At 34.8% G+C, this 7,793-nt stretch overlaps 1 long non-coding RNA gene across 2 annotated transcripts in view; it reads right to left on the bottom strand.

The window, feature by feature from the left end:
- Nucleotides 1–970: 970 nt before the first annotated feature.
- Nucleotides 971–7,793, bottom strand: part of LOC102028083 — a 16,665-nt gene continuing 9,842 nt past the window's right edge. For both annotated transcript variants that reach the window (XR_001233184.1, XR_260309.2), the window contains one exon: nt 971–2,859. This is a non-coding gene — a long non-coding RNA (uncharacterized LOC102028083). The remainder of the gene's footprint in view (nt 2,860–7,793) is intronic.

The raw sequence follows: 7,793 nt of genomic DNA, 5'->3' as shown, positions 1-7,793 counted from the left end.
GTGGGACACAAGTAAATTTTAGATGAGATTAAGTAATATCAAGCATGTGGTGAGAAGGATTTTCTATTTTCCATCTTCTATCTTTGATGTTAATTTCTTTTTGCTACCATAAATCTTTTTGCTATCATATGTATTGTGAAAATCAAATAGTAGAAATATAAAATATCATGTTGATATACAGAAGAGTTGTTTTTACTATTAACTGTTTTTCTTGCACACTCTTACTTAAGAAAGTTCAGAACTACCATGTCTAGTTCTGTTATTCTGTGGGCCAATTTATATCCCCTTAAAACTCATATCTTACAGCTTTAGCCACCCATGTAGCTGTAATGGAGATAGAATCTTCAAAGTTGACTGAAGTTAAATAAGATCAGAAGAGTGGGGCACTGATCTGTCTAATGGAACTGGTGCTCTTATGAAGTGGAAGAGATGCCAGGGCCCTCTTCCTCCCTCCCTCTCCCCCTTCACCCCAACTTGAGGACACAGCAGGAAAGCAATTGGCCATAGGCAAGCAAGAAGAACCCTCCCTAGGAATTCAACTGTGCAGGAACTTTGACTTTTCCAGATTCCAGAAAAATGAGAAACAAATTCATACTTATACGCAGAATACAATAATTTGTTATAGCAAACAGAGCATAGTAAAACAGATGTCTTTTTAAAAACTTGAATTTTTTTCACAGTTGTAATTTTCTGTACTTTTTGCAACTGGACATGCCCTATGAATTTCCCTTCTTTCACACACTGTCATACCTTAATCCCACCATTCTCTTGCCTGTGTGTAACATATAACCCTTGAATTGCATATCACCACATTCTTATTATGTGAGTATTGGATTGTCTTGTTTTAGTCCTTTAGATAAGATTGCAAGCATCGTAGACAGCTGAGTTAAATATTTCTGAGCTTCATAGTAGCTACTATGTTGGGTTTTGCCATGATAATGCTGTATGGGAAGCCACCCAAAACGCAGAATTTTAAAACAGGATTCATTTATTACATCAGATATTCCCGAAGAATTTTCAGCAAGTGAGCAGCTCTGCACTAGCCCATGGGACGAGGTTGCTGCACCCCTCATAGCAGGTCTGTGGAAAGGTTGACACAGCTGTCTTCTCCAGGCAATAACAAAGCTCAAGAGTGTCAGAAACAGAGAAGGGTTTGTGTGACGTGTACTTGACACACTTTCCCTTCATCCTCATTGGCTAAAGCAAGCCAGGTGATGCAGCTTAAGGTCAAGAGGCAGGAAATATGCAGTCCTCATACAGCCACAGCAAGGGCGTGGTCCCAGGAAAGGGTGAGAATTGAAGACAACTATGACATCTGTCTCAGAAGCAGGAGAGGTTACCACAGGGAATTGTTTGCATGTTTCTGTTTTCTATTTCTCATTTGTGTATCCTCTTCCTTCTAAGACTTTCTGGTGTTTTTTTGTGGGCCTTCTGACCATTTTCTGGGCTTTCTTTCCATTGTTCCTGTACTAACTTTTGGAGCTGTGAGATCCTGCATATTAGAGTCAAAGTGAGAAGTTCCTTGCCTAAATTCCAGATACCCCCAGTTGATGCCAGTTCCTTGGACAGTGAAATCATCACACGCAGTCTTCTAGCTGAGGCCGCAGGAGTGGCACAGCAGACAATCCTTCTTGTGTATTCGGTCTGAATTCCTAGATCAGGAAACCCATGCATATTGTATTTAGTGACTGTTTAAGGTTCCCTCTTTTAGGGTGCTTTACACTAATATTTTCTAAGAAAAAGACTATTTATGGTATCAGGGCAAAAATAAAATTGCTATATAGTTTTATAAAAGCAAAGAACATTTTTCTTTTCACCCATACAAATAAGTAAAAATTAAAGTGCAGATATAATGCAAATCTAAATTTACTCTAACAATGGTGCAGTGAAAAGTAATTCAGAGAATATGAGAATAAGCTCAATAGCTTCCTTAAATACAAATAGGTAGAAGTTTTATAGAGAACCAGTTAGTGGAATAATATAATACAGAGGAGAAAGGGAAATTTTGTAAAACATTATGGCTCAGAGCCCCACATTTTTATTTGATTATTCCCATGACTAATCAGTTGTGAAATTCTGCAATTTTTACCAGCATTTCCATTATTTCTTTTATAAAATGCTACACACCAGCTTCATCTTTTCTCAGCTCCTCTCTTTCATTACCTGATAACTCTTTGCCCTCCCTCAAGTATCTTGTTGTTAAAGATAGTTTTCCCTGTACTGCTAAATACTTTTACTTTAAGTAAAAAAAGAGGTTGTTTCATGTCACTTTCCTTCAACAAACTTTAATGTGATTTTGTGGGTGCCATTTAAAGTTTACAATTTTTCACATGGCCTTGAAGGTTTTCAAATATTATCTTGACTTTAACCCATCTCATCTCCCATTAAACTATCTGGTTTCTGTTCACCTATTATTCACCACGTTAATAATGTGGGTATTAATTGGATACATCCTCCTTTAATATTACCTTAGTGAAAAGTGTTCATAATGACAACCAAGCTGGTGAGGAATGTGGAAAGTCTGGAACTGAAAGCAATTCATAGAATATAAATCTGTAAAAAAGATTTTATTGGCTCATATATGTCAAAAGTGATGCTCTGATGTTCTCAATCTTCGTCTCTCTTCCTCTCAGCATTTCTTTATTCTGAGTAGGCTCCACTCCTGGGCATTTCTGTACAGCTAAGTCTTAAGGGCTCTAGAATTCACCACCATATTTTCTTGACAAAACTAATAGAAGTCGTCTTCTCCTCCTCCTCCTCCTCCTCCTCCTCCTCCTTCTCCTTCTTTTTGGTAGTTGAAAAAAATATCTTTAATTTCATTTCATTTGCCCACCTTGGACTGTGATTTCATCTCTAGACCTAGAAGAATAAATTCTCTATTTAGCCAGGTAAGAAAAATGGAGACTCAACACAATCCAAACTATATAGAATGAAACTGGGACAAAGATAGTTACCCAATAAGGCATCACATCAGGGACAGGCATGAATACAAACATGCATAGACAATGTTAATCTATTGCATAGTTTATCAAAACTGGTGGGGAAAACATTTTATCAAATATATCTTTGAATTTATAAAATTTACTCATGAGAAAGAGAATAGACGTGATCTTTGCAGGTGTAGAGATTGTTCATAGGGTTAAAGAATGGAAATGGACATTTATTTTGGGTAGCTTTCCTGTTGCTGGGATCAGATACTTGACACCGAAAAGTTAAAGGCAGAAATACTTTATTTGACTCCTGGTTTCATATGATTCAGTACATGGTTGGCTGGCTTCAGGTCATGGGTGAAAAGATATGATGGAGCAAAGTGGCCATAAACTGATTAACCAGTGGTAAATATTGCATCCCCTTGACCCAATCAGAGTCTCTTAATGCATTCAGATTAACAGTTAAATTTGGCACAAAAAAGAAAGTTGTTTTCTACAAAAACAAAACAAAACAAAGCAACAGACTGACCAGAGCTAGACAACATGGATGGAAATGAATTCAGAAGAATGAAAGCTAGAAGATAGTACTGAGACCTGCCATGACTGAGGCAAAGTTCAGAGAATCTGGGTTCCTGAAGATTGTGGCACATGGCACAGGTAGTCCTAACGGGATATGTTTAAGATACACGTGAGGCATTCAGTTACTCTGAGGAAACATACATTTACTTGTTCATACACAAACTTTCTAAGTCCTGAATGAATGGGGAAGCTTCCTATGGCCAAATTTGTTGAGCATTGAATGGGCTCTTCTCTAGCACAGGTCACATAATATTATAGCCCCCTATATATTCACTAAGTCAGTGATCCAGCAAATGACTTGAATTTGGTCATCAATATATACATCCGATTTTCCTGAAATGATTTATTTAACAATTTCATCGGGGCTGGGGATTTAGCTCAGCAGCAAAGCGCCTGCCTGGCAAGCGCAAGGTCGTGAGTTCAGTTCCTGGTACTGGAGAAAAACCAAAAAAAAAAAAAAAAAAATTTCATCTGTCTTGAGTCTCTATTTCTTCATCTATCACATAAAATAATAATACATACATACATAAAATAATAATACACCCCTAAAAATATTTTAAGGACCAAATAGAGGTACTTGACTTAATGTAGAATTCAAGTAGTTGTTGTCAGTATCATTAAGCACTCTGTGTCACTCCTCACTCTTTAAGTAAGGAACTAAGCCTTTTCTATACAAGTTTTAAAAATTTTTCAACATATATTAATTGTATATATTTATGGGACACAATATGATACTTAAATGCATTCATATACAGTGCCCTGATCTAAACAGGGTAAATTAACATTTTTCCACTCTTTGTCATTTCCTTGTTTGAAGCCTTTAATTTCCTCTCCTATATCTTTATAAAAACGTATAATTCATTGTCTTAAATTGTGTCACCCCCACTGTGCAATACAGCAGCATAAGTTATTCTATGAATTATGTTTATGTTTTAGTGCCTGTTATCTGTTTCTTGGTTTTAAGAATTTTAAAATGCAGGGAAGACAAAAAGTTAAGAAGCATTAATTTAAATACAAAATACTACTTTGAACTGTATCAGATCACTGATTATATATATATTCAAAATCAACCTGATCTTACTCTAAATACAATAAGTAATGTGGTTTCACTTCTCTCTCCTTACAACCCACTGCCTAACTCTTTCCCATAAACTGGTTTTAGTATTTATCAAATCATCTGATGAATTTCTCATGCTAAACAAGATTAAAGTTTCTCCCATTTCTTTTCATAGCATCTGTTTTGAGAAATAACTCTGTGTAGAACTTAAAGCAAGAAAATATGCCACTAGAATATTAAAACAAAACAAATGATTTAAAATACCACACCTTGCATGTTTCTTTGGCACACTGAATGAAAAAAAGATAAAATATTAGCCTGTGCTTTTCATATGAATATGTTAGAGAAAAAAATAACTTTTAAAAAACCCAACTTTTTATTTTGTGTTTTCACTTTTATTTGATACTTTGAAATTTTTGATAACTTATTATGATGATCCTCCTAAATAATAGCTTAGAAAAGCCAGAAATGGAATATATAAGTCAAATTTAGAACAGCATACTAATTATTTTTTTTACCAAGGAAAGAATACCAAATATTTTCTTCTTTTCATATTCAGAACATTTGTCCTGAGTTAGCAGATTTGAGTTTAATATAATAGCTCTTTAAAAAACATATATTCAAAATGAAAGATTCCTTGTATAACTCTTAAATATTTAAATTCCTTGAATCCTATTTTATTTGGTAAGACCAAGTTATCTGATATATATTTTAAAACATAACAGTTTTATTGGAATTCATAGACCATATAATTCACTCATTTAAAATGTCCAACTCTGTGGCCATCTCTACATTCTCATTTTAGAACATATCATCACCCCAAAAGGAACCACATTCTTCATTCCTTTGTTCACTGATCTCTGACAACTTCTAATCTGTTTTATGTCTACATGGATTTGCCTATTCTGGACATTTCACATAAATGAAATCATATAATATGTGGCTATTTGTGACTGGACTCTTCCATTTAATATTTTTCAAAGTTCAGGTGTATTCTATCATGTATAATCATTTCTTTTGTGGCCAAATAATATTGCATTGTATGGATATTCCACATGGCATTTATCTCATCTGATAGACAGTTTAGAGTGTTTCCATTTTGTCGCTATTTAAATAATGCTCCCATGAACATAGTATACAAGTTTTTGTGTGGACAAAAGCTTTCGTTTCTTTTGGGTATGTAGCTAACAGCAGATTTTTGGGTCATATGGTAAATTTTTGTTTAACCATTTGTGGAACTTTCAGGTTGCATTCCAAAGATTCTGTGTTTCTTCCAGGCAATATATGAGGATTGACTTTCTCAACATTTTGTCAACACTTGTGATTTCCTGTTTTTTTATTATAGCCATCCTAGTGAGTATGAGTTGTTATTTCACTACAATTTTGATTTGCAATTCCCTGCTGACTAATGATGTGGAGCGTTTCTACATGTGCTTACCATTCACATTTCATTTGGAAAAGGTCTACTGAGATACTATACCTTTGTTTCAGTTGAGTTGGCTTTTTGTTGTTATAGTGTATGAAATATATATATGCATACACACAGAGTGGTGCCTCAGTGCATGAATGCTTTTGTTTCCAAACAGAAGCATGTGGCAAAATTGTGTTTTCATTTGCAAACACTCCATTAGGCAGTAAACATGACTGCAGCCATCCTTCCCACACAAACACAAATGAAGCCATCCTATCCAAGATCATAAAACAAATTTAGTTCATGAACCAAGATAGCACTATATGTATTTTTAAATATGTTTACATATATATAATGATATATATAAACTTTCTCTGAGGATCACCTGCTTACTTTCTTGATGATATCACAAATATTTTTAGTTTGATGAAGTGTAATATCTTTTTTTTTGGCACTTATGCTTTTGATATTTTATGTAAGAAGACTTTTCTTAACCTAACCCGCTGTTATGATGTACTACTTCTACATTTTCATCTTATATGCTAGATAAAATATGAGTTTACACTCCCTCTTATATTTAGGTATATAATAAATTTTAAATTAAGTTTTTGTGTGTGTTTGAAGAAGGGGCTTGAATACATTCTGATACAGTATAGATATACAATTGTTTAAGCATCATTTATTAATAAACTTCTTTCCACATTGAACTGTTTTGACACCTTGATATAATTTTTGATCCTTGAACTGGTTGTCAGGAGTCTAAATAATATATTGTAGACTTTTTCCCCTTGTTTGCTGTCCTGAGAATCAAATCCACCACGGCATTACATCCTCAGCCCTAATCTAGTTTATTTTACTGTAAATCTAGATTGTTAAATTTTTACTTTAGTATTTTCTCTTAAATAATACATTGAACTTCAAATATAACTTTGAGGATAATTTTGGGTTAATTTGTAAAGCACTCTCATTTTCATTTTCTCAGAAGCCATGAAAATTCTTGGAAATAATCATTAATTTACTTGAATTTTGCTCATCACATCTTTATCTTTGATAGTTAAAAAACAGTGTTCTAACGAATGTTCTTTGTGAATTTTACACTTGAAAAAACCTAATATTTAATCCCAGTTCAATTACCCAGGAGTCCTTTTGAGTTCTGGCAGTAGGTCAAAGCAGGTTTGATGTACAAAGCGTTGATTGCAAAGCATATCCTGGGTAGATATGTGACAGCCTGAATAAGCACAGGTATTTTTAGCAAGAGTATTTCTGGCACAAAACATGTAACTATGAAGAGAGAGTCACAGAAATATTGTGTCCTGGAAACCTCACCACCTAATTAAATGTACACACAATTAACCAAAAGATATACTCAGTTTTCTTTTCTAGTCAACTCAAGGAGCTTATTTAATAAGCTCTTATTACTATTCACAATCTTCCTAGGAGATGGTGATAGTCAAAAGGCCAGGATCACTCAGGAGTGTGTGGAGAGCTCTCACGTCCCTGCTGCTGAGCTGGATAATCTACAACGACCTCACATTCTGGATGTCTCCCAGCCCTCAGAGACCACGTGCTTCTTACCATTCAGTTGACCAGCTCAGAATTCTCCCAGGGTATTTCAGGTACCAAGAGCAGCAAGAGAGGGTACACACAAGTTTACAAATACTTTCTGAGCCTCTCCCATCAAATTTCCATGAGCCACAGCAAGTGAAATGGCAACTAGATTTTAGGCCATGGGGAAAAAAAAAATCCATGTCTTGAGGAAAGAGCTGCAAGCATAGGCAATTTTGCAAATTATCACATCGGGCAAAACAAGGACCAT

Source organism: Chinchilla lanigera, unplaced genomic scaffold (assembly GCF_000276665.1).
Source record: "Chinchilla lanigera isolate Chin_1 unplaced genomic scaffold, ChiLan1.0 scaffold00014, whole genome shotgun sequence".
NCBI lineage: Eukaryota > Metazoa > Chordata > Mammalia > Rodentia > Chinchillidae > Chinchilla > Chinchilla lanigera.
Note: the sequence above shows the minus strand (reverse complement) of the source record. Positions and strands in the feature narration are given on the sequence as shown.